The sequence below is a fragment of the Anser anser genome, assembly GCF_964211835.1.
Source record: "Anser anser genome assembly, contig: HAP1_SCAFFOLD_129, whole genome shotgun sequence".
Taxonomy (NCBI): Eukaryota; Metazoa; Chordata; class Aves; order Anseriformes; family Anatidae; genus Anser; species Anser anser.
The window spans coordinates 128350-155101 of NW_028153757.1; the positions used below are offsets into that span (position 1 = coordinate 128350).

The window sequence follows — 26752 nt, forward strand, 5'->3', positions numbered from 1 at the left end:
ATAGCAGTAACACTTGTAAACACTGGGTTACTGCACCACAGCCCCAAATCCCTCACGGGCCCACTAAGATACTTTTACTGACTGATCCACAATAAACACTCCCAAAAAGATTCTCAACAAGCTAAACCCTGTTTAGAAAGAATCTGAGGAACCTGTCACTGCAGCAACAAAGGGCTGCAATTGTATGCAAAATCTCCAACACCCTCCTTAGCACCCTGCTAGCTCAAGGACTGTGTGGGGCTTCCGTGCCCTGAACGAGTCCACCCTGGCCACATAACGCAGATGTAATGGTCAAGAAAGCACATAGCGTTATCGAAACTTATCAGATCCACAGCAAAAGGAAAAGCCCACGCTTCTATATTTCTCCTCCTTCTCCATTCACAGAAGGAAGAGACTGAAAACAGGCAGATTTGTGGTTTACATTTACAGTTAATGTGAAAAATGGCTATTTGTGAAATACATCACGTATTGTTTCAAGCTACAAACAACTCGCTCCCACAAAGGAAAGACTTTTGACCTCAGCATGCAACCCCAGTTACAAATAACTTCCTATCTACCAGTGGGCCGCGTTCCCCTGGCACTCAGTCACTCCGCAGCACGGCAGCCACCTTTGTTCTAAGGATGGCAAATTCTACTTAGAAACGCTCTGTAGAAGAGTGATGTTGTCCCCTTTTAACACGATCCAGCCTGCAGCAAAGAGAAGGGAAAGAGGGGATTAGAGAGAGCCCAGAACCTGAGAATAATCTCGTGTTTTCAGAAAGTGTTTTGTGTGGTTGAGCAGGGTTTTGCCCATCATGCAGAGTGCAGGCCGCCTGGTATTACACGTTTCAAAGACCAGAACTGGTCTCAGGCAGGGACAGATTCTCCTTCATCCAGCAAAATCAGCAGCTCAAAAATCATCAGGGACAGAGATGTAGCCAGGAATTGCTCACTGAACTTCAACAGCAAGGCTCGTCACACGGTTGGTACGTCTCAGTGCTGCTACCTAGAAGGCTCACCCGGGCAGGTTTCAGACCGCGCGTCACTCGGGTTGCACAGACACACGACACACCCAGCTGTTTCCTTGATTTTGCCTTGGAGTGAATCTCCTCTGCGTCGTCCAGCGCCAAATTCACGTACTCGTCAAAGCCCTAGAAATCGGCAACAGTGGCAATTAGTTCAGCAACAACACGAACCATCGTCAGCTGTGCTGACCCAGGCTGGACAACGAAGACTAATTGTTAGAGAAGCACGATTTCTTTTTTCCCTTGGGCTAGTTTTTCTTGACAAGAAAAAATAGGATTGTGAATGAGGGAAAACAAACTAACGATGTAACGTGGGGTCGTGCTGACACTCACGATGATGCAGCCTTCTATCCGCACGTTCACTTGCTCAGCCACACCTGGATCCTCGAGCTCTGCAGAACGAAGGAGGAGAGTAAATTGGAACACAAACACCGCGAGCAGTTTTGTTCTCTCTCGTGTGTTCAGAAATACCCGCTAACCATAGCCGCTAGAGCTCCCAAAAACTCCAAGGAGCAACTCTCAGGGGCAGTTTCAATTAACAGTCTGACATTTTAGAGTCTTATATGACTGGGTGAATACTACACGTTTGCTGAAGGACACGTTTCCAGTCACAAGGGAACACTCCTGCACGCCCGGCTGCACGATCCCACTCCCGTTAACACGAGGGGGAAACGCCGGGCTGCGCAGCAGCTCCTTGTACCCACCACCACACCGCACAGCTCTCCATTCCCCACAAACCTGCCCCGAGCAACGGGTGGGAGCCGAAAACTCAGCGAGGGAGATCCCCGGACCCTCCCCGCTCCCCCCACCCCCTCCAAATCCCCATCCCCATCCCCTCCCCGTCCTCTCCCCGCGTACTCACGCTCTGCAGGTAGCGGAAGATGAGGTTCTGGGGCACTGCATGAAGGGCTCAGCACGGGGACAAGAGCTCCAGGCCCGGGACAAGGCCTCAAGACAAGGCCTCAAACCCTGCAACGAGGCCCCAGGGCCCCGGGACAAGGCCTCAAGGTCCGGGCCGAGACCCCTGAGGCCCGGGCCGCCCCCCACCCGCTCCCCCGTCGCTCCCCGGCCGCAGGAAGGCTACGATGGGCTGCACCATCACCGTCTGCACCTTCTGGTCCTGCCCGCGGTACGCCATGGCTGCCGCCGCCTCGCTGCTCCCGCCGCCCCTGCTGGGCCGCCTCCGGAAGCCCCTGAGGCCGGGCGGGAGCGCACAAGGGACGCTGGGATGCTGGAGGAGCGTGGGGGGCCGCTCTAGCAGGCCGGGAGGACCGCGTCTCTATGGTCGCAGGCAGGAGTCCCTGCGCCAGCTTTATTGGTGAGCAGCGAGGCTGGGGGGGGAGGGGGGCAAGACAGCCTTAAATAAAATACAAATATAAAAAGTGTTATAAATGGCTGTTATAAATCCAAATAGGATTACAATCAAAGTTTACAATTTATTAAACGAATAGAGGCAAGCAAGCAGCGCTGGGTGCGCCGGGAGTCTCTGCTCCCCCAGGACGCACACCTGTTACGTAAGGCGGCTGGTTTTGATGCTCCCAGGCTAATACATATTCATTACTACTTCGAGAAGAGGCAGGGTTATTAGAATTGGTTTCCGGAATCCGAAACCCCTCCCAGGGGCGCCTGCGTATCAGTCTCTGGTGGTCTCTCGGGGCTTGCTCGGGCTGAATGCTGGTTGTCTTCCTCCCAGGCTTTTGTCCTTCAATTGTCCTTCATCCCCCCCTTCCTCCTCGTTTGGGAGCCTCTGCGCCGGATTTCAGAAACTCTAGCAACATCCCCTGCAGTAGTCAGCACTTTTCCCTAAAAACCCCTTTGTTCTCTTATCACCTAGACCCGGGCCTCGATGTTAACCCTTCAAATCCCTTAGTGACACGAATTGCTGGACCATTCCTTACAAAAGGAAGGATAAAATATGTAGAGGAGCAATGGCACACGCGAAAGCCCAGCGCCGCGGGCAGAGGCAGCGAAGGTTGACGGCAGAACAGTGCTCGGTTTGAACACGGAGAGGGAAAGCGAGGGGAAGGTGGCCGAAGCCGGCCGCAGTCTCTGAGCTCTCCTCCTCCTGATTGTTTTCTCTCAAAGCCATTTCTGTCTGTGTGCGGGCACCCGGAGCCGGCAGAAGTCCCCGTGAAGTCCTTCGGCAGGACGGAGGGCTGCGTGGGCTCCAGTGAGAGAGGGAGTTAGGAGAATCTTATCAAGTAGAGATAGAGCGCTGACGGCATTAAACTAGGATGCTACTTAGTGTCTTTGCTAACTATGGTGCATTGTGCCAATTAACTAAAGCAAGAAGCCTTGGGCCCCTTACCAAGGTCAGTCTCCTAATAAGAGAGCGAGCCTATCTTAAGAAACTGGGAGAAACTGGTCCTGCAGGTGGACAAGAGCCAAGGAGCAACTGAGTCTGTGCAAAGACAAGAGGTCAACTAGCGGTGACGAGGAAGAGTCATCAATCTTCATGCCCACGACCTCCCGTGCTGCCCAGCGCTGAATAAACATACCTACTTTACAATCTCACTGATTGTGGAGTCCCTTTTCCGCAAGTCGCCAGCAGCAGTTTCTTCCGCAGAGGTTTTCCCAGAGCCGCTTCAAAGCTTCCCTCGCGGAGCTGGGGCGTCGCAGGGGGTCATCAAAGCACGCACGTACACACACACACACACACACACACACACACAGGCGTTGTTGTCCAAACAGAAAGTATTTACAACAAATTCGACAAGCGGTTTTTCTCTGCCAGCAGCAAATGCCTGAGGGCCCCTACAGCTTCACAAATCATAGCACAAAGAGCCTAAAGTTCCTCTAAAATTTAGGGAAATAATTCAAAATAGATCTGCTAGGGGAAAACGATCACTGGCGGCAGGGTACACAATACACCCGAGCCTCAGCTCTCCTCCGCAGAGTCAGTGCCCACGCCCAAGTGCGACGCTGACGGCACCCGAACATTTGCTGTAGCAGGCAGCAGAGCCAGCAGCTCAGGGGAGCAATTTTAAAAACCAGGAGGCACTTAAACCAACCCTTAATTGACCCAGTTACTGCAGGAGAGTCCCGACTACTCGCCCTGGAGTCCTACTGTCACCAGCGAAAAGCACCAACCAAAGCTTGGGGGAACTTTGGTACAGCACAAGAGAAGGGAGTGGGGGTAGCGTAGCCGTATCGCAGAGCTGCTGCTTTTCACACCATTTTATCATCCCTGATAATTGAAAGTAAGGCCGGGTGGGCTGACCCCACCACCACCACTCCTGGCAGCATGTTTGGTCCACAACGCTAGAATAATTATTCTGCTCCCTCCCGCCCCTACAGCTTCATCATCTGAAAAGATTACAGTCAAAACAATGGCATACACAAATAAAAGTCAAGAGTTGACATAGTAACTCCGGGATTTGGGTATCAACTGTCCGAGAAATCAGAACACCCAGGCTTCACAATGTGCCCAACATCGAGCTGTGCCAAGGGGGGGCGGAAGGAAGAAGCTTTCCGTTTAAGCCTTCAGAGCATCGCTCCATCACTACGTCAATTCACAGCCACCACAGCGTGCCGATGGACATCTTTCTGTGCCAAAAGAAACAAGTGCTTTGTCCTCTTGATATCAAAGGTAGCCACCTATAGTTACGGAACCATGCACAAGACCTTAACTCTGACCAGCAGGGAAACTTAGGACAACTGAGTGCAGACCCTGCCAATTTCTACCAGTTCCAACTGTGCTTTAAGTCTCATTGCAAAGCCTCAGTTAGAAAAAGGATCACCTCGGGGTATCCAACAAGAAGAAGAGTTGTTTTTTTTTTGTTTTTTTTTGTTTTTTTAATATACCATAGGACTATGCAGTTCAATCATCAATCATCTTGGAAAGCTCAAGGAGGAGGTCATCCTCATCCTTCCCTGGGTCCAAGTCGAGCTCGGCTTCCAGTATGCCGTCTGAGAGTTCCCAAAGTAGCGTCTCTAAATCCTCGTCTACAGATACGGGCGCGTTGCCTGTGGAACTCAGCCGGCGTGTCCTTGCTTCTTCTAGCTGGGAAGAAGCTGAAGTCGAGCTTGAGAACTCCATTGGCTCCACAGATTCTGCCTGGCTTCCAAGATGTGCTTCAGGTCTTGGCAGAGCAAGGAAGAGAACAATCAGTATATGCCATTTCTTAACGGGAAATCCCTTTTCTGCAAACCGGCTCTTAAAACCGTAGCCAACCCCTCCTGCACTTCAATCTTACCCAGGGATTGTTATTCAATTAACCCAGGGCGACATTTAGAGCCCAATATATTAGCAGGTACATTTTTCAGTTTGGGGGTTTCTCTGTGAAGCCAGAGCACCTGGAGTCTAGCAAAGATGGTTCAATTGTTGTAGCAAGAGGCACTTTGCCACCTTGCTTAATTTTCCTGTAAAAATGTTAAGAAGTCTCCATCTGCAAATATCTGTTTGCTAAGTTAGTCATTTTTCCCACGGCACACTCAGCAGAGTTTGCTCCCCACTACAGGAAGCTGATCTGCAGCCATCACTTCCCTCTGCTCTCCCTGCACTCTTGTCACCTTGTATGTTTGTTCGGGTGGCATTCTTGAGGACCAAAAGGCAGAGGACACTACTCATCATTTATCACCTCACGAGGAAGTAGGAGAACTTCACCTCATCCTCATTTAGGTATTCAGACAGAGCAAGAAGTCACTGGAAAGCTGTACCGACTTGCAGCATTTAAAGAAAGTAAGTCTAATTAAGCATTCCTGCTAGCTGCTAGAAAGTCATTTCACGTGACTTATTCCTCTGATGGATTTGGGCTTTAATTATCTCAGAACCCTCCTTTTTTCCCCACGTGTGACAGAACTTATGTTTCACTGGGGATATACACCGATTGAGAAAAAGAACAAGTTGTGGTCATCACCTGTTTTGGGGATTTTCTTCAAGTCTGGTGGCTGGGACGTGCTCCAGCGTGGCTGGAACAGCCTAGAAAGCAGCAAAACAGTATTTAGGACTCATGGGTAAAAGATTCCTTACTAGCTTTTTCCTCCATGCTGCTTCTCCTCTGGCATTGCGGAGCCTTAGCCAAAATACAAAACCAAGGTGCTCCTGAAGAAAGTTAATATTCACTTGGAGGTTACTAATGATCTTGTGTCTTTTAAGAACACAGCATTAATGGACAAAATCCTCCACACCAGAGAAATCACAGAATCACAGAGGACTAAGTAAATAGTGCCATTAATCTAATAAATATGGAAGGGTACTACAAGAATTCTGTAGGCAGCTACTGGATTTAAAAGGAAACAGAAAGCCTGTAGAACTTTTGAGTTTTCCATCTTTTCTCCTAGAGGAGGGTGTAAATTTTACAAGGGATCCATTTCTGCATTAGCCCCTGTCCTTACCATAGCTGCTTTTTTGGCTGGAGGTCCCATTGTGTCAGCGTCAGAGGCAGTCCGTGGCTTCACAGCTGCTACAGCAGAGGGAAAACTGCCAGGTGCCTTACGTTTCAGTGCCTTCTTCTTGGGGGAAGCGACTTTCCCATCCCAAGGCTTCGCAAACATGTTAAAGTTGGCTAGAGTAAAAGGAAGAGAGAACTGATACAGTCTTGCTCTGCCTCATGAAAAATCCACGTTCTCTTCCTCATTTCCACGGCCCGTCTACACAGTTAACTGTATTTGGCCAGCAGAATTACACTGCCATTGCCTGGATTCTCAGCAATATCTTCCACATAGTAAACTCCGTCTACCAACAATCCATACAAAGGAACAAAGGAACTGAATAGCTACAGTAAATCATAATCCAGGACGAGGGAAACTCAGACACAGAGCGATCCCAAGTGCAAGCAATACTCTAAGACGTTGTATGAAGTCTAGTAAGATTCACAAATGTTGACAGCTTTTGTATTTAAAGTCTTGCTCCCTCTAGGAAAGGAAAAGCAGCAGGTATAGTAAGACAAGAGAGTGTATGCAACTGTTGTACCAGCTTCCTCTCCCCTGCAGTGATGTCCCACAAAATCTATTAAGTTGTTCTACAAAATCCAAATTTGTAGAGTCATATTCTAGTCTCCCATTCCTGACCTAACATCTGGCTGGCAGGAGAAGAAACGAAAGAAAGCTGGGTACTTGTTTTCTTTGTGTGTTTATTTCCTCGTGTCCCATGAGACAGAGAGAAAGGCTACAATGTGCAGTGCATGCAGCCTTTAAGCCCTCCTTATCTCCCTCACACAATCTCATTTTACAAAGTTGATATAATCTTAACAACGAGGCCTTTGATCCTCTGTCATTTTTGACAGAAACTGGCCCCCCACATTAAGACGCTGAAGCATGCTTTACAAACACATACACGTGTCAAGTTAAGCAACACATGCCAAAGAGGAAGGTGAACTTGAACTCAACGCAGGGAGGACTTCATACCATAAACAGATGGCAGAAAAAAACAGAATACCAAAATTAGACTAAAAAGCCCCTCAATGTGTTAATTTTCTAGTGGGAAATACAGAATACCATCACGTAATTAACGAAAACAGACATGGTTGCATGTTCTGGCCCTTCTTTGCCTTTGAACTTTGCAGCCTTAAACTCTTTTATCCTCTGCATTGAAGGAAAAAGCAAAGCAGATCCTGAGCAAACGGAACTTGCTCAATATGGGAAGCACCTCACCGGGGCAGGTATTAAAGCATCTTATTACCTGATAGCTTTGTGTTCCATAACGATTTCTGCCCGGCTGGGGCAGGTCCAGGTTGTGCTGGGGGAGCTGGCACATTTTCTCCACTCTGCTGCATCCGCAGAGCTTTCTCGTGCTTTATTTCTTCCAGGGTTTTAACACGCACTTCTCCTTCTGGCTTGGCTTTACCTGCCGGCTCCTTCGACTGCACTTTGCTGGGCCCGGAAAGAGTGAGCACGCTCTGCTTCTTGGGCTCACCCTCAATTTTTGCCCCTGCGCTGGGATCTTTGGTTTTACCATGCCATTCAGCCTGGGCTTTGGCTTGACATTCTCGTCTCTGAAGAGCTCTCTCACGACGGATTTCCTCCAGTGTTTTCACATGGACCTCTCCCTTTGGCTTAGCAGCCTTCCCTGTCATCATCAAGAAATGAGAAGCGCCAACATTTAAAGAGAGTCCAACAATAGTTTAAGTCTCCAAAATTTGTCACAGTACTAAGGAAAACTAAGCCTGAGCGTTCCCAATAACGCATCTTAGGACAATAGCCTAACATTCTCCTCCTCCTCTGAGCCACTTGTTGTATTTTGAAGACCAGCCCTATCCAGAGAGAGTTGCTACACAGAAATGCTAGTTTACTTGATTACTTTTTCAGACTGCATTTCAAATTCCTGCTCCCGGCAGTGGCTCTATTCTAATTGTATATGATGGTTCACAGAAGCAGCTTAAAACCTTGACAAGGCACAAGCGGAAAATAAACACACACCTAGAGCCAGATTTCTGATAGTGGCTGTCAGAAGAGCTTCAGCACTCGAGCAAGAGGAATCAGTTCTTTGTTTTCATTTGAATTCCTTTTTAGGGCTGTATGAAAACGGTCTAAGTTCACGGAAAGGAAGAAGGAGAAAGTATATTTAATAGCCAGTTGTTACCTTTCGCAGTACTAGTCCGTTGAGAAGGTAATCCTAGCCTCTCCTTCACAGACTTGGGAACTTGAACTGCAAAACAGAAAAAGACCAAATTAGGGAGGCTGCATAAACGTCAACTTTGTGTTCACATTCAAAAACAAGGCAGGAAAGGTAACTTTGAATCCCGGTGATTAAGACCTCAGCCAACATGCAAAAAGAAACATCGCAGGAAAAGGACAAACAGAAAGCCTAACTACAAAACCCGTGAATCACATCCAGATGCCTGTTTAGTAGCTGTACCTCTCTTTGGTGCTTTGTCAGCATTTCCCGGAACCTCCACCTTCTTCCCCAGCCTTTCAGCAAGGCTGCGCTTCACCGGAAGGGCGCTTACATCAGCTTCAGACAGAGAAAACAAGGAATATTTTAAGAACATTTCTTTGCAGGAAGATTTGAGAACAGTCAACCACAAGCTTCTATTTTTCAAGCATATTTTCATAAAATTGCCTTTCAGCTGCTAAATGGTTTTTTTGCCATTTCTGCAGTCAACACAGATCTCCACTGCAATGCATTTTCCTCTCATACGTCAAAAATACTCTTCAATGCAGTCATATAGAGAAGGCGGCACCTAAATAACAGCTCATAAAAAGTTCTTACCCACAGAGGCTTTCCGTTTTCCTTGTTTCTCAGCAAGATCTAGTCGAACCACAGGTTCCTCCCCTAAAACAAAAGTAAAATTTTTCTATTTCATAGAGACCAGTAGCCAATAGAAATAGTATACTGTTAGCCCATGTCCAAAAAAACCCAGCAAGACACTGTTTTGACAGCTAAACCACACAAACTCATATTTCAACTATAATTAACTTAGAAAAAGTATCCATAGTCTCAGTGTTTGCCTCAAATTCCAGCTGAATGTAGTCGAGAATGAATCTGAGTCTGCTTGACAGCTATACTTTGTGCAGAACAGAGCTGCATAAGCAAGCAGAATATTATTAGGTACAAATGCTGAGAAATATTCCTTTCTAAGGTGAATGTCTATGAGTAGAAGTACTTCTTCACTTCTTTCCCTTTCAAAGGAATTTGCACAACTCTAAACAATATAATTTATACACAGACTCCTATCGCACTACTGTCCACACGTGCCACTGTCAGCCTCTTTAAAGCTTCAGAAATTGCTTCTTACATAGCACTGTCCTCTAGAGCTCTTTCTTCTCGTTACTCTCCTGTTTTTCAGTTATCCCCCTATTTGCATACTGACACATTTTTTTCTTTCTCCTGCTACTGCACTTAACCTGAGCACCAAAGCTTTCCAGTACAACCAGGGACTTTCAGCATAAAAGCATGTTTTGAACAGAAGGCGGCAGCACCAGGAGGCTAACAGGGGTGAATTGCCTTCCTTCTTGCTTAACCTTCCAGTTTAGGAGTAATGAAATCAAAACAAAAGCATGAATTATTACCTTCCTCTGTAGACAGTGTCACAGTTCTCACCACTGTCCGGACATTTTCCTTTTCCGGAGCAGGAAAAATCATAGAATCGACGGGAGGAAGAGAAGATCTTGAAGGACCTTCTGCTCAGAGCAAGCAAAACATAAGGAAGTTTACCAAACAGAAAAAACTATCACGAAGAACAAAAAACTTTAATTATTCATTACTGTCAAACATACAGTGACCAGAGCATGCAAATAAGAGAGGTGACTAGTTTGCCTCTGGTTGCCCTTGGAATTCCCATCTAGAATACCAGCTGGCTGAGAATCAGGTTGCTCGATGCCCCCAGCTAAACATGGAAGTCTATCCCTCAAGCAGCTCCCAGCCACCATCACCTGCCATTCTGAAGCCAATCAAATTTCACTTCTTTGGCAAAATAGTTGGATTCACCAAAGCATAGCCAGCTACCCGGTATTACTGGAAGAGGTTTTTTTTGAAAGAAAAATCATCACACAGGATGAAGGTGAACCGGGTAAGGAAGCAGGGAATATTAACTCACCACCGTGTCTCTTAGTTTTTTCCTTCATTTTCTGCAATTTGATTTCTTCAAGTGTTTTTATTCCAAAATTCAGACCGTCCTCTGAAAACAGAAAACAGTTAATGAGACTAAGGCTTAGAGGCACTCACTGAGGATCACAGATCCTCAGGCTTCTTAGTGCTCAGGAACTTTCAGAAGTATTTAGAATAAAGCCTGTCAACACTCCTCACAAGTGAAACAACCATAGAATCAATGGCATTTTGCCCCTCCTTTCACCCTTCAGGGTAAAAACTGTAGTTTTAATTTTAATCCATTTACGTGATATTAGATCCCTCTATCGTTAGATATGGCTTTCAACAGTGGTTGCCAGGCTGCACGTGCAACCATTTAAACTCCATGCTGTGACCCTGTTTTGTTCTCCAAAAGGAAAGAAAAGCAGTTCAACTTTCTGACCCAATGGGCACATGATGGTATCAGGGAGAAATGAGATCATGGAAATAACCGAGTCCATTCAGCACCCCTACATTCTGTTGTGTTTTTACGCCACATTGCTTTTGAGTTAATTGTCAAGTTCTCCTTCCGATTTATCCTACTACAGGTGCTGGAATACCTTGTTTAGCAGTAGTAGCACTGGCTTTCCGAGTGGAAATCATCCGTAATCCATTTTGGCCTTCCTCAGCTGGTTGCTGGACGGGAGTTTTAGTTTCTTCTCCTTCCGCAGAAAGCTGGTCTGAAGGGGAAAAATCTATTCAGTTATGCATAGGCCAGATTGTTCGTGATTATGTAGCTCATGCAATGACACTTCAGTCCATGGTTCCTATAAAAAAGTTGGGTTTTTTTTGTTTTTTTTTTTTTTTTTAATACAGCTACACTGACCTGATGAACTCGTAAGTAGACTACCCTAGGACAAAACATCTAGGACTCTAGATTCTCTCTGCAGCTTTAACTACTACACAACATATTACTCTTCAGACAAAAAAAAAGGAATTTCCTTCCTAGTTTCACATAGAGCTTTACACAACAGACCAGCTAAAGCCAAGAGTGGTTCTAAGCTTTCCTCCAACATTTCAGGTTCTGTCCACTGACTGCCAGACAAAGCCACCAGTGACCTGAGCGGACTGCCTGCCCTATCGCTAGTCAGACCTCAGGTCATCTGTGATTTATACATTCATTTACAGCACAAATTCCTTCCAAGAACCAAAGACTTACACAATCATTTACAGCACAAATTCCTTCCAGGAACCAAACCATGCTCACCATCATCATCTTCATCATCATCTGCAGCATTGATTACAACTGGAGGGTGTGTAGGGCTTGGGACATTTTCCGAGTTTTCCACTTTCATCACCCGCCTTAGCTATGGAGAGGGATTGGACTGGACAGAAAGTTTGTTTTGCTGCAGTGACATCTGAGCCACTTTCAAATCATCGTCCGCGGACTCAGGCGGACTTGGCAGTGTAGCTAGAGGAAGAGGAGGATCATCAGTAATATGGCAGTTTAAAACTTTGACCACAATGCACGAAGATGGTAGCTAAGGCAGATAACCTGCACAGGCAATGAATGCAGCATCTCCTTTTGCCCATCCCGCCACTGTTTACACCGTGAACAATGACTTGCCTTCAAACAACAACACATCTCCCTGCCACCCAGCAGAAGACGAAACAACAGAAAGCAAACTGCAAGGCAAATATCACACAAAGCAGAGAGAAGCTGAGCATGAAAGCAGAAAACAAATACCAGCAGTACAGCAGCAGTACACTCGGTTTAGCTGACCACCTAGGACTGCAGACCTTTTCCTGCACTCACAAATGAACGGTTACCTGATGTCTCCTACACTATTGGCACCCACTAAGTAATATGCAAAATTAATTCTTCAATACTTAAAGAAAAAGGACCTAAACTCACTCTTGCTTGGTGGTAAGAAGACGCCATCGATGTAACGTCCCTTTGCGTGATGAAAAGCACAGTTGGCTTTCTGACAGCCTACTGGCTGCTTCTCCCAGTAGCAGGGAATCTCAGCGCGCTTTTTCTGAAGACAGAAAGAAAGACAAGCTCGTGATAACATGCACCTAAGGTTTGCAAAGAGATGCACAGTTCCAGGTCACGACAGCGATAGGGCTGTCACAATACAGTGCTGAAACATCATTCCAAAGGTCAGTTTATCACGGAAGTATAGTATTTCCGGGCATATTCACAAAGTTTGCAGAAGCTGTAACCACTATGCACGTTTAGCCTTGTCATCATTCAGTTTGAGAAGACAGGCACTCTCAGACATCAGTTTAGGGTGGGTTAAACTAATACACCCAGGATTATACTAGGATTATTCAGAGGGAAAAAGAACATCTTAAATTGCCTACGTTAACTCTATCCAGAACTACTTCTCGGAGACTTCGTTCTTCTGCACCTTTAACTTTCCCCACTGCTTCCTAGCCCAGGCAGCTAGAACAGCATTATCTGAAGGACTCCGGGACACAAGAGACCTGATAGATCATTATCAAGCCTGCTCTCAGGAGGCTAGTACAGCCTGTTTATTACCCCCCTGCTCCAGCAGCTTTTAGCAGTCTAGTTAGCGGTTATTCTGCATCTGTTGAGAAAATACTGTCGGCGTCTAATAAAAGAAAATCTTGCTAAGACATACCTAAGGCATTGATTTTATTTCCCTCTCCTTCCTCCCACCCCCTCCCCTGCTAACAGAAACCAGTGTAATTCCAAAGCAAAGGACTCTGTCCTGCAAAAGCACAATCAGCACACCTACAGCACTGAAAAATGCTTTTGTTGATTTATTTTGAGAACACATCTTTAGGCACTCACATCGATTTCCATGTGTCTGAATCGGCAGACATTCCTGAAACAACGACCCTCCTGCCACAGCGTGCAGACTGTCTCGTTCCCCAGAGCAGCTTCACAGTGGCGGAAGGAACAGTTGTCTCCCTGTAACCAAAAGGAAACCAACAAGGAAAATATAGTACAGCCTCAAAAACGTCCATGCTACTGCCTCAGGTTGCTACGATTGAATTCAGAATCTATCTGGTTATCACGTTAACCAAAGACCAGTGTGCCTCCTCCTCCTACTCTACCCCTTCCTGAAAAAAAAAGAAAAAAAAAAAAAAACAACAAAAAAACAAAGCAAAGCAAAGCAAAAGAAACCCAGCCATACCTTGGTACAGGTAGAATAGAAATAGAAGTAGCAATCGTCTCCTTGTTTAGACATGCCGACAAGTTCTGATAACAAGCTCGGGTTCTCTCCACAGGGACTTCCTCTGCTCTTGGAGAGAGCTGTCTTCACCCTTGCTTGGGCTGAAAGTCTTCCACTGGCTTGTGATCAGTGAAATCTTCTTTTTAAAAGTAACCCTAAACAAAGTACCAACAAGTGAAAAATAATGAGTAACAAGCATTTTTCCAGCTTTCTTCTGTTCATCAAATTAGTCTCTTGAGGAGAGCAATGCCTTGAAATCAGCTGTTACGGGAACTAACACAATATTAAACTAAAGTTCTGTAAAGCTGCCAGGAGCTTTGTCAGCAAGTGTTCTCTTCCACGTCCTCAATAATATGCCTTGGAGCACATCCGGAAGCCTGAAAAGGGAGTCACTTCTTCAAAAACCACCTGATCATACATGCAAGGCAATGATCAACTATGGCTACGAGTAACTTCTACAGAACGCAGTATGACGCATTAAATAGCACGTTCCAGTCACTGTGGGTCTTCGAGTTCACCTACCTGGACAACCTCAGCAAAGTTATCGATCTTCAAAGACTTCCAGTTAACTTCTCCTGGAGGCCGAACCAACACTGAATCCGTGAATTAATGATAAAGGGGTAGGAAGAATTTGCCTCCTCACTTTGCCAAGGGAGCCTCTCATCCACAATTCAAACATAGGATGTGCTTTTAAACAGCTTATAACTAATGGAGGAAGCAAGTCCATCTGAACACTCTCTCAGACTGGAGACAGCCAGGGTTAGTTAGCTCTTCAAAAAATAAAAACCAAAAAAAAAAACACCACAAAACAAAACAAAAACAAAAAAACCCAGTGCATTTAGAGATGAACTCGTGATTCAAAGTGGCTGCAAAAATGAGGCTCCATCTTCCACAGCCAGAAAATTTGACTTTTTTTTTTTTTTTTTTAATTCAAAATTCAGTATGTTCCAATCTCTGGTCTTCAAGATTTCTTCACCTATTAAGAAAACACTAAAACCTTTCCCCGTCTTTATTACCTGTACAGCAAAAAACACACCAGTGCACAGAAATACACAAATGTGCATACGCATACACACATATGTGTTTAGACACACACACGAGGAGTGAGTGATAGAAAGTTAGCGAGAGCGACAGTGGAAATCAGAAGTTTTGCCTTTTTGACACAGAGAGCGCGTAAAAACTCTCTCATTTTGAGGGAACTAGAAAAAAATGGAGGATCTACCAAATATTTTGATGAGTATGCCTTCGAGGCCAATGCTTTATACCATGAGTGATCTGGGGGCCAGCACACAAATATGCATACATATGTATCACACAGTATCACGGATTTCTAGGTTGGAAGAGACCTCAAGATCATCGAGTCCAACCTCCGACCTAACACTAAGTACTCCACTAAACCATATCGCTAAGCTCTACATCTAAACGTCTTTTAAAGACCTCCAGGGATGGTGACTCCACCACCTCCCTGGGCAGCCCGTTCCAATGCTTAATAACCCTTTCGGTAAAGAAGTACTTCCTAACATCCAACCTAAAACTCCCCTGTCGCAACTTTCGCCCATTCCCCCTCGTCCTGTCACCAGGCACGTAGGAGAACAGACCAACCCCCACCTCTTTACAGCCTCCTTTAAGGTAACTGTAGAGAGCGATAAGGTCGCCCCTGAGCCTCCTCTTCTCCAGGCTGAACAAGCCCAGCTCCCTCAGCCGCTCCTCGTAAGACTTGTTCTCCAGACCCCTCACCAGCTTGGTCGCCCTTCTCTGGACTCGCTCGAGCACGTCCATGTCCTTCCTGTAGCGAGGGGCCCAAAACTGAACACAGTACTCAAGGTGCGGCCTCACCAGAGCCGAGTACAGGGGCACAATCACTTCCCTAGACCTGCTGGCCACACTGCTTCTTATACAGGCCAGGATGCTGTTGGCCTTCTTGGCCACCTGGGCACACTGCTGGCTCATATTCAGCCGACTGTCAACCAACACTCCCAGGTCCTTCTCGGCCAGGCAGCTTTCCAGCCACTCATCTCCCAGCCTGTAGCTCTGCTTGGGGTTGTTGCGCCCCAGGTGCAGGACCCGGCACTTGGCCTTGTTGATCTTCATACAGTTGACCTCAGCCCATCGCTCCAGCCTATCCAGATCAAATATGTACATGCATACAGGATAAACATATCTATACACACAAGCGTGCACAGTATATGTCGTATGGTATCCATATCGAGAACAACTCGTAGCCCTGATCAGACACGTAGAGTTGCAATCAATTAACAGCAGGAAGACAGCAGATCAAGGATACAGCAAGCTTTGAGAGGCAGGGCAATGCTCACTTTGCCAGTGGCATGGCTGCATGATACCAAGAATTTTGAATTAGTTTGATTTTTTGGAAGCAATTTGTTTTCTTTCTGCGCTGTAGCAAATACCACAGGTTTGCCATCACGTGCTGTTCCCTAATCCATATATCCATCATCATCCATTGCTGCAAGATCATGAAAGGTTAGAAAAGATGACTTAGGTCCAATTTAACAGCCAATGATTTTTCAATGACCAGAGCTGCAACAGATTTTATTTAGCCACAAGCAGGTTTTTTTTTTCTGATGTGAAGTCAGATATTTTGATTTTTTTTTAAGACACTAAATGTCATAAAACCTGCAACCAGACCAGATAAAGTTCAAATTAGAGTGATTCTGAAGCCTTTCATTAAAATGCTGCACATTTCTGTGCAAATTATTTCTGACTCTTCTGGACAAAAGCGGATGAAATAGTTCTTACAAATTAATAATAAAAGGTTGGAACCTTTTACTCACACAAACACTAGTGAATTTTCCAGGAAGTATTATTTTGGCAGGGAATTTTCCCAAATCTAAAGTAAAGAGGGGAAAAGTTGGGTTCCCGTATTAGTTGTTGGTTTTGACTGCTTGACAAAGGGAATAAAAACAGTAGTTAAGTGCAAGGTTTCCTTCTCTTCTTTAGTATTGAGAGGAATCGTCACTTCTGACCTTTAGCACCTTCAGAAACACACTTAGTGCCATGCAGATTCCTCTGCATCTACTTCTAAAAATTACTGGTGCTCCTTAGCATGGAAGTTGGACTTGAAATCTTTCCCAGACTGAGCTCTTTTGAATGCCCAAGGAGCTCATCATTTTGCTTGTTGCCTTCCATTTTCCTGAACAGACCCAGAACGCTGTTCAGGATATGAATGGATCTGGTCTAAGGAATGGGAAGAAAGCAAAAACCAAGGATACCTCACAGCCCTAAATGCCATAAAAAGCAGTCTCATTTTAAAAAAGATCTCCAAAGCTTTTTTTTTTTTTTTTTCTCCTTGTTGTGACCCTGCTTTTTAATCACCCAGCATCAGCCTTGCTGCAAAACAGTCTCCGCTGATTTACCTGCTTGTTAAAGCACCCCACAGGCTGCAAGTGTTGTGTGCTAGGTGTCAAATTATATTTAACGGTGCATAGGTAAACCATTCATCTTCCCATGGTCAAAGCACAGAAGAGCCTCCTGCTAACACAGCTCATCCTTGCTGTAACTGCTTTTAAACCTATTTGTTGGTAAGAAAAGAGCTCAGTACACCACCTTCACAGGGCAAAAATTCACATGGAAGAGCAGAAAAACCCAGAAGTGCTTCCTGAACTTCACGTTACCAACAGCACCATCGGATTTAGATCCTTGCCTGGCATCCAGGATGCACGGCCTGCAAGCACTGCTGCGATGTGGAAGTGCCAAGGCAGGTTTTTGGCCTGCCCTAAAACACTTTTTTTTTTTTTTCTTTTACAAACAATACAAAGAGTGTGCCAGGTATGCTGTAATGCCCGTGTGCCAGGTCAATAGAGGATATCCAAACAACAGAGGCGCTTCTCCTAATTTCTGGCGTGAAAACACTTTCACAGCATTCTTTTCACGAAGAAACCCCTCTCTATCTTCTCCAATGCTCCAGGACCTGCTGCAGCTGCAGCGGCTGCGCTGGTACCAGCCGCATCTTTGACAAATCTTTTCAACGGTTCTGCTTTACCTCGGCACAGTTGAGGTCACTCCTCTTCCTCTTCCAGCTGAGGAAGCAGCTTGCGGGCTCTGCCACACGGTCGGTGCAGAAGCGAAAGCTGGGAACACAGCAGTCAAACTCTCACTGCTAACGAAGCCACCAGGGCAGAGGGCTGACACAGACCCGCCAGAGGCGAACCGTACCCGCTCTCCCTCCCGGCTGCGAGGCTCGCCACAGCAGCCCCGACCCGAAGCGCTCACAATGCTTTGCTTGGTGATGTCACCGATGAGTCAGAGTCCCCAGATGAGCATCTGCCTTGCCACTCTTTAATGTTGGTGTTGTTTTTTGGTTGGTTGCTTGCTTGCTTTTGAAACTTATGTAGGTTATGGTAAACCTTCAGGTAAACCACAGATCAATGGGGAAGAAGTCCCACACGAGGGAAGGCCGTGCGTTTCTTCCAGGCAATGGCGCATTCTTTAACATGCTGCATTCGACAAAGAAGCTCTCTCCATTTTGCGCAGTGGCAACAGGCACGACTGCAACACACGCACGTGTAGGCAGCACCTGCAGGTCCCAAACCGTTAACCAATTTTTAGATAGCACCAATTTTTTATGTAGTTGCTTTCCCTTCATCCATAACCCCTTTTTTCCTTTCTTTATATCGGGTGGCTCTCCTCCATTGTTCTGTCATTTTACTCCCCAGTGTCTGAGCAGGCACTGGGAATCGTTTCCAGAGGAAGGGTACTGCTGAAGCTACAACATTTACTCTCAGGGAAAAGAGAGTATGTGAAAGAATACATACTTCCTTTCTTTTTCCTGTTGTTTTTTTTTTTAAATCTCTGAAATCAACGCTGCGGCCTGGCAGCAAATAACTATGGGAGTAATGATGATTCCTCATCCTCACTGTAACGTTGTAGTTAATGTCATAAAGAAGCAATTTCCCCAGGCAGTGGCCATTTGAGATGGGAAGGGGCAGTAAGAGGAAGTTTTCCTTAGACTAGCTCTTCCCCCAGAACACCTCGCCATCCAGCAACAAATTCAATTCACCTGCTCCGCCTGATCAGTCAAACGCGCGTCCGACTCCAGCACACGTCACAGCGGTGGTTCTGACGTGGTTTGAGAATCACCTATCCGCAGAATATCTCGGGTTTGTACACTCAAATAACGCAGTCTTTTCCAAATAAGGCCCAGAGCTCACACTCCGAGTGCAGCCTAACAGCACCAGAGGGCCGGTAGGCTAAACATTCCCATCCTGGCAACAGGACTGACCCGGGCAACAGTAAGCATCCCTTCTGCACTTTCGTCGTGAACATCAACATAAGGAAACAGAGACCTCCTCGATCCAAGTTTGAAGAAACAAACACAAAGGTCACCCAAGCGGGTTGTTTTCAGCAAACTAACGGAGAAATTAAGGTGACAACCGCGTGCATCCAGAGTTAGTCAGATCCCGAAGGCAGTTCCTTTGGGAAACGCAGGAGCAGCGCGCCAGATGACGGCTACCTTACAGCGCACCCCTCAGAGGCACTGCTACGAAAGGAAGGCAGAAGGTTGGAACTCAAAATAACTCGCAAGGCGCCCGTTAAGGGGGAAGCTTTAATTTCCTGAGCAGAACCTCCCCCCTGAAGGCAGCCCAGGGACTCTTTGCTTCCCTAGGGAGACGGCAGGGACGGGGCAGGGCGGTGGGATGGAGGGACACAGGGCCAGATGGACGGCCAGACGGCCGGATGGATGGACAGACGGACGGCCAGACGGCCCAAAAGGCCTGAGCAAGGGCTGAGGAGCGGGAGGGAAGGGCAGGGCGAGGGGAAGGGGAAGGGCGGCCCTGGGCCTGACAGGGCACCTTGGGCCTAACCCCGGGCAGCAGCTCCCCATCTCACAGGGCCCACGGGGGGCTGCCTGTAACAGGAGATGCAGGCAGGTAAATTTTACAAGCACTGCATCACAAATACCCTGCAACACCTGAACTATTCACTGGGACAGCCTCCTTCCTCACCTCCTGAAAGCTCCAGCTGGCAAACCAAGGACAAAATGAAAGGCAGATGTGGAGGACCTCGTAAGATACTGTTTTGTTCCCTACGTGCCCACTGCTGGTGACACGTAATGCCTCCTGTTCCCAAACGACATCGGCACGTTACATCTTTACTACATGCTGAAAGGAACTCAGCAACTTGAACACAACTTAGAATTACCCATCCCAGCAGCAGGCTGTCCAGCTGAAGCTGCTTTAGCCAATCAAGTGTGTCATGCTGCCCCTCAAAGGTTTCTTCCTGGGAACGTCTGCTGTGACACTCCTGACGTATTACTTCTCGGAATGGCAGAACTGCGCTGGGTAGGCCCCACAGCAAGACTCGTATTTCTGTCCTTCCCTTTCAGGAAAGGATCTCCCACCTTGAATTTATTAATTTTCATGATGATGATACACAAATTGAAGTTTTGAAAAACTGAATGCTGATTAACAGATTTCTAGCACAGCCTGTGCATCAAAATTCATTTCTCTCCATTTAGGTAATCTTAGTTTCTGAGTTACAGTTACAGTCAAAATTTTTCTTCTTCGATTTTTTTCTTTTTCTTTTTTTTTTTTTTTTTTTTGTGATCAGAAAAACGAGGGGACTGGCTGTCCCAAGTCAGCCGGGGAACTTCTCTTTGGTCGATGCATCAAGCAACTCAGCTCTCTTGGGGAAACTTAAATAGAAAAGACAGATCTCCAAACGGATAAAAAAAATAAATCAAATGATAAAAACCCAACCGACACATCTGATACCCCAGCTTATTGAACAGCACAAGGGTTTAATCTACAGGCTCTGTCCAAAGCAGCAAGAAGTGACAGATTTAATCCAAACCAGTTGCCCGCTCTCACTCTCTGATCTGGAGACGTTATTGGACAAGCATGCATAGCAGTAACACTTGTAAACACTGGGTTACTGCACCACAGCCCCAAATCCCTCACGGGCCCACTAAGATACTTTTACTGACTGATCCACAATAAACACTCCCAAAAAGATTCTCAACAAGCTAAACCCTGTTTAGAAAGAATCTGAGGAACCTGTCACTGCAGCAACAAAGGGCTGCAATTGTATGCAAAATCTCCAACACCCTCCTTAGCACCCTGCTAGCTCAAGGACTGTGTGGGGCTTCCGTGCCCTGAACGAGTCCACCCTGGCCACATAACGCAGATGTAATGGTCAAGAAAGCACATAGCGTTATCGAAACTTATCAGATCCACAGCAAAAAGAAAAGCCCACGCTTCTATATTTCTCCTCCTTCTCCATTCACAGAAGGAAGAGACTGAAAACAGGCAGATTTGTGGTTTACATTTACAGTTAATGTGAAAAATGGCTATTTGTGAAATACATCACGTATTGTTTCAAGCTACAAACAACTCGCTCCCACAAAGGAAAGACTTTTGACCTCAGCATGCAACCCCAGTTACAAATAACTTCCTATCTACCAGTGGGCCGCGTTCCCCTGGCACTCAGTCACTCCGCAGCACGGCAGCCACCTTTGTTCTAAGGATGGCAAATTCTACTTAGAAACGCTCTGTAGAAGAGTGATGTTGTCCCCTTTTAACACAATCCAGCCTGCAGCACAGAGAAGGGAAAGAGGGGATTAGAGAGAGCCCAGAACCTGAGAATAATCTCGTGTTTTCAGAAAGTGTTTTGTGTGGTTGAGCAGGGTTTTGCCCATCATGCAGAGTGCAGGCCGCCTGGTATTACACGTTTCAAAGACCAGAACTGGTCTCAGGCAGGGACAGATTCTCCTTCATCCAGCAAAATCAGCAGCTCAAAAATCATCAGGGACAGAGATGTAGCCAGGAATTGCTCACTGAACTTCAACAGCAAGGCTCGTCACACGGTTGGTACGTCTCAGTGCTGCTACCTAGAAGGCTCACCCGGGCAGGTTTCAGACCGCGCGTCACTCGGGTTGCACAGACACACGACACACCCAGCTGTTTCCTTGATTTTGCCTTGGAGTGAATCTCCTCTGCGTCGTCCAGCGCCAAATTCACGTACTCGTCAAAGCCCTAGAAATCGGCAACAGTGGCAATTAGTTCAGCAACAACACGAACCATCGTCAGCTGTGCTGACCCAGGCTGGACAACGAAGACTAATTGTTAGAGAAGCACGATTTCTTTTTTCCCTTGGGCTAGTTTTTCTTGACAAGAAAAAATAGGATTGTGAATGAGGGAAAACAAACTAACGATGTAACGTGGGGTCGTGCTGACACTCACGATGATGCAGCCTTCTATCCGCACGTTCACTTGCTCAGCCACACCTGGATCCTCGAGCTCTGCAGAACGAAGGAGGAGAGTAAATTGGAACACAAACACCGCGAGCAGTTTTGTTCTCTCTCGTGTGTTCAGAAATACCCGCTAACCATAGCCGCTAGAGCTCCCAAAAACTCCAAGGAGCAACTCTCAGGGGCAGTTTCAATTAACAGTCTGACATTTTAGAGTCTTATATGACTGGGTGAATACTACACGTTTGCTGAAGGACACGTTTCCAGTCACAAGGGAACACTCCTGCACGCCCGGCTGCACGATCCCACTCCCGTTAACACGAGGGGGAAACGCCGGGCTGCGCAGCAGCTCCTTGTACCCACCACCACGCCGCACAGCTCTCCATTCCCCACAAACCTGCCCCGAGCAACGGGTGGGAGCCGAAAACTCAGCGAGGGAGATCCCCGGACCCTCCCCGCTCCCCCCACCCCCTCCAAATCCCCATCCCCATCCCCTCCCCGTCCTCTCCCCGCGCTACTCACGCTCTGCAGGTAGCGGAAGATGAGGTTCTGGGGCACTGCGTGAAGGGCTCAGCACGGGGACAAGAGCTCCAGGCCCGGGACAAGGCCTCAAGACAAGGCCTCAAACCCTGCAACGAGGCCCCAGGGCCCCGGGACAAGGCCTCAAGGTCCGGGCCGAGACCCCTGAGGCCCGGGCCGCCCCCCACCCGCTCCCCCGTCGCTCCCCGGCCGCAGGAAGGCTACGATGGGCTGCACCATCACCGTCTGCACCTTCTGGTCCTGCCCGCGGTACGCCATGGCTGCCGCCGCCTCGCTGCTCCCGCCGCCCCTGCTGGGCCGCCTCCGGAAGCCCCTGAGGCCGGGCGGGAGCGCACAAGGGACGCTGGGATGCTGGAGGAGCGTGGGGGGCCGCTCTAGCAGGCCGGGAGGACCGCGTCTCTATGGTCGCAGGCAGGAGTCCCTGCGCCAGCTTTATTGGTGAGCAGCGAGGCTGGGGGGGGGAGGGGGGCAAGACAGCCTTAAATAAAATACAAATATAAAAAGTGTTATAAATGGCTGTTATAAATCCAAATAGGATTACAATCAAAGTTTACAATTTATTAAACGAATAGAGGCAAGCAAGCAGCGCTGGGTGCGCCGGGAGTCTCTGCTCCCCCAGGACGCACACCTGTTACGTAAGGCGGCTGGTTTTGATGCTCCCAGGCTAATACATATTCATTACTACTTCGAGAAGAGGCAGGGTTATTAGAATTGGTTTCCGGAATCCGAAACCCCTCCCAGGGGCGCCTGCGTACCAGTCTCTGGTGGTCTCTCGGGGCTTGCTCGGGCTGAATGCTGGTTGTCTTCCTCCCAGGCTTTTGTCCTTCAATTGTCCTTCATCTCCCCCTTCCTCCTCGTTTGGGAGCCTCTGCGCCGGATTTCAGAAACTCTAGCAACATCCCCTGCAGTAGTCAGCACTTTTCCCTAAAAACCCCTTTGTTCTCTTATCACCTAGACCCGGGCCTCGATGTTAACCCTTCAAATCCCTTAGTGACACGAATTGCTGGACCATTCCTTACAAAAGGAAGGATAAAATATGTAGAGGAGCAATGGCACACGCGAAAGCCCAGCGCCGCGGGCAGAGGCAGCGAAGGTTGACGGCAGAACAGTGCTCGGTTTGAACACGGAGAGGGAAAGCGAGGGAAAGGTGGCCGAAGCCGGCCGCAGTCTCTGAGCTCTCCTCCTCCTGATTGTTTTCTCTCAAAGACATTTCTGTCTGTGTGCGGGCACCCGGAGCCGGCAGAAGTCCCCGTGAAGTCCTTCGGCAGGACGGAGGGCTGCGTGGGCTCCAGTGAGAGAGGGAGTTAGGAGAATCTTATCAAGTAGAGATAGAGCGCTGACGGCATTAAACTAGGATGCTACTTAGTGTCTTTGCTAACTATGGTGCATTGTGCCAATTAACTAAAGCAAGAAGCCTTGGGCCCCTTACCAAGGTCAGTCTCCTAATAAGAGAGCGAGCCTATCTTAAGAAACTGGGAGAAACTGGTCCTGCAGATGGACAAGAGCCAAGGAGCAACTGAGTCTGTGCAAAGACAAGAGGTCAACTAGCGGTGACGAGGAAGAGTCATCAATCTTCATGCCCACGACCTCCCGTGCTGCCCAGCGCTGAATAAACATACCTACTTTACAATCTCACTGATTGTGGAGTCCCTTTTCCGCAAGTCACTAGCAGCGGTTTCTTCCGCAGAGGTTTTCCCAGAGCCGCTTCAAAGCTTCCCTCGCGGAGCTGGGGCGTCGCAGGGGGTCGTCAAAGCACGCACGCGCACACACACACACACGCACACACACACACACAGGCGTTGTTGTCCAAACAGAAAGTATTTACAACAAATTCGACAAGCGGTTTTCCTCTGCCAGCAGCAAATGCCTGAGGGCCCCTACAGCTTCACAAATCATAGCACAAAGAGCCTAAAGTTCCTCTAAAATTTAGGGAAATGATTCAAAATAGATCTGCTAGGGGAAAACGATCACTGGCGGCAGGGTACACAACACACGCGTGTCTCAGCTCTCCTCCGCAGGGTCAGTGCCCACGCCCAAGTGCGACGCTGATGGCACCCGAACATTTGCTGTAGCAGGCAGCAGAGCCAGCAGCTCAGGGGAGCAATTTTAAAAACCAGGAGGCACTTAAACCAACCCTTAATTGACCCAGTTACTGCAGGAGAGTCCCGACTACTCGCCCTGGAGTCCTACTGTCACCAGCAAAAAGCACCAACCAAAGCTTGGGGGAACTTTGGTACAGCACAAGAGAAGGGAGTGGAGGTAGCGTAGCCGTATCGCAGAGCTGCTGCTTTTCACACCATTTTATCATCCCTGATAATTGAAAGTAAGGCCGGGTGGGCTGACCCCACCACCACCACTCCTGGCAGCATGTTTGGTCCACAACGCTAGAATAATTATTTTGCTCCCTCCCGCCCCTACAGCTTCATCATCTGAAAAGATTACAGTCAAAACAATGGCATACACAAATAAAAGTCAAGAGTTGACATAGTAACTCCGGGATTTGGGTATCAACTGTCCGAGAAATCAGAACACCCAGGCTTCACAATGTGCCCAACATCGAGCTGTGCCAAGGGGGGGCGGAAGGAAGAAGCTTTCCGTTTAAGCCTTCAGAGCATCGCTCCATCACTACGTCAATTCACAGCCACCACAGCGTGCCGATGGACATCTTTCTGTGCCAAAAGAAACAAGTGCTTTGTCCTCTTGATATCAAAGGTAGCCACCTATAGTTACGGAACCATGCACAAGACCTTAACTCTGACCAGCAGGAAAACTTAGGACAACTGAGTGCAGATCCTGCCAATTTCTACCAGTTCCAACTGTGCTTTAAGTCTCATTGCAAAGCCTCAGTTAGGAAAAGGATCACCTCAGGGTATCCAACAAGAAGAAGAGTTGTTTTCTTTTTTTTTTTTTTTTTTTTTTTCAATATACCATAGGACTATGCAGTTCAATCATCAATCATCTTGGAAAGCTCAAGGAGGAGGTCATCCTCATCCTTCCCTGGGTCCAAGTCGAGCTTGGCTTCCAGTATGCCGTCTGAGAGTTCCCAAAGTAGCATCTCTAAATCCTTGTCTACAGATACGGGCGCGTTGCCTGTGGAACTCAGCCGGCGTGTCCTTGCGTCTTCTAGCTGGGAAGAAGCTGAAGTCGAGCTTGAGAACTCCATTGGCTCCACGGATTCTGCCTGGCTTCCAAGATGTGCTTCAGGTCTTGGCAGAGCAAGGAAGAGAACAATCAGTATATGCCATTTCTTAACGGGAAATCCCTTTTCTGCAAACCGGCTCTTAAAACCGTAGCCAACCCCTCCTGCACTTCAGTCTTACCCAGGGATTGTTATTCAATTAACCCAGGGCTACATTTAGAGCCCAATATATTAGCAGGTACATTTTTCAGTTTGGGGGTTTCTCTGTGAAGCCAGAGCACCCGGAGTCTAGCAAAGATGGGAAACCAACATGGCCTCCCGGAAGCCCAGTGTCCGAGAACTACATCTCCCGGCATGCTCTGGGAAAACAATATGGACTCCCGGAAACCCGGTGGCCAAGAACTACATTTCCCAGCACTCCCCAGAAAATTGAGCCTCGCACCTTGCCGTAGGACGCCATTTTTTGCTCTGTTACATTACCGGTTTCGTGTTTATGGAGGGTTTTCCCGCCGTTTTGGGGGGTTTCCCCTCAATTTCGGGTTTTCAGCTCTCCATTTCAGAGTTCTTCCCCGCAATTTTGGGGTTCCTTCCCCTAATTTGGTGCTTCGCCCCCCCCCCTTTTGGGGTTCCCCCTCCATTTTGGGGATTCCCCCCAGTTCCAAGCCCCCCACAATTTTGGAGGCCCCCACCATCCTTTCTTGGCCTGCCACCCTAATATTAAGGTTCTTTCCCCCAATGTTGGGGTTCTCACCACATGTTTGAGGTTCCTTCCCTTAATTTGGGGCTTAGCTCCCCGGGATCTGGGGCTTTAACCCCAATTTTGGGGGTCCCCCCCAAGTTTGGGGATTCCTCCCCAGGTCTGGGGGGGGTCCACATTCAATTCTGGAATTTCACACTTCCATTTAAGTCTTCTTCCCCCCCAATATGGGGGTTCGCCCACCCAATTTTGGGGGTTCCTCCCCTAATTTGGGGGGGACACAACCGATTGTAGAGTCCCCCACCCTCCTTTTTTGGGTTCCCCCCTAATATTAAAAGTTCTTCCGCCCAATTTTGGGGGACCCCACAATTTTGACGTTCCTTCCCCTAACTTGGGGCTTCAACCCTTCAATTTTGGGGGGGGCTCCCACCCTCTTATTTTGGCCTTCCGCCCTAATATTAGGCCTAACCCCTAAGAACCTTGACCCCTAACGCTATGGCAACCACGGATCT

The 26752-nt window shown here is 47.7% G+C and overlaps 2 long non-coding RNA genes and 1 pseudogene across 3 annotated transcripts; all 3 read right to left on the reverse strand.

The window, feature by feature from the left end:
- Positions 1-964: 964 nt before the first annotated feature.
- Positions 965-2132, reverse strand: LOC310891549. The gene is made up of 3 exons (XR_014577626.1): positions 1867-2132; positions 1338-1396; positions 965-1130 (listed from the first exon to the last, which is right to left on the reverse strand). It is a non-coding gene; the product is annotated as an uncharacterized lncRNA (long non-coding RNA).
- A 2686-nt stretch (positions 2133-4818) lies between these two features.
- Positions 4819-13808, reverse strand: LOC310891554 (zinc finger CCCH domain-containing protein 11A-like; annotated as a pseudogene). Its single transcript has 14 exons — positions 13620-13808; positions 13274-13393; positions 12368-12491; positions 11720-11923; positions 11073-11192; positions 10484-10564; positions 9957-10067; positions 9157-9219; positions 8803-8898; positions 8527-8592; positions 7627-8013; positions 6342-6511; positions 5864-5925; positions 4819-5086 (listed from the first exon to the last, which is right to left on the reverse strand). The product of its transcript is annotated as a zinc finger CCCH domain-containing protein 11A-like (transcript).
- Positions 13809-21607: 7799 nt separating this feature from the next.
- Positions 21608-22425, reverse strand: LOC310891556. Its single transcript, XR_014577628.1, has 3 exons — positions 22387-22425; positions 21857-21915; positions 21608-21649 (listed from the first exon to the last, which is right to left on the reverse strand). It is a non-coding gene; the product is annotated as an uncharacterized lncRNA (long non-coding RNA).
- Positions 22426-26752: the final 4327 nt, after the last annotated feature.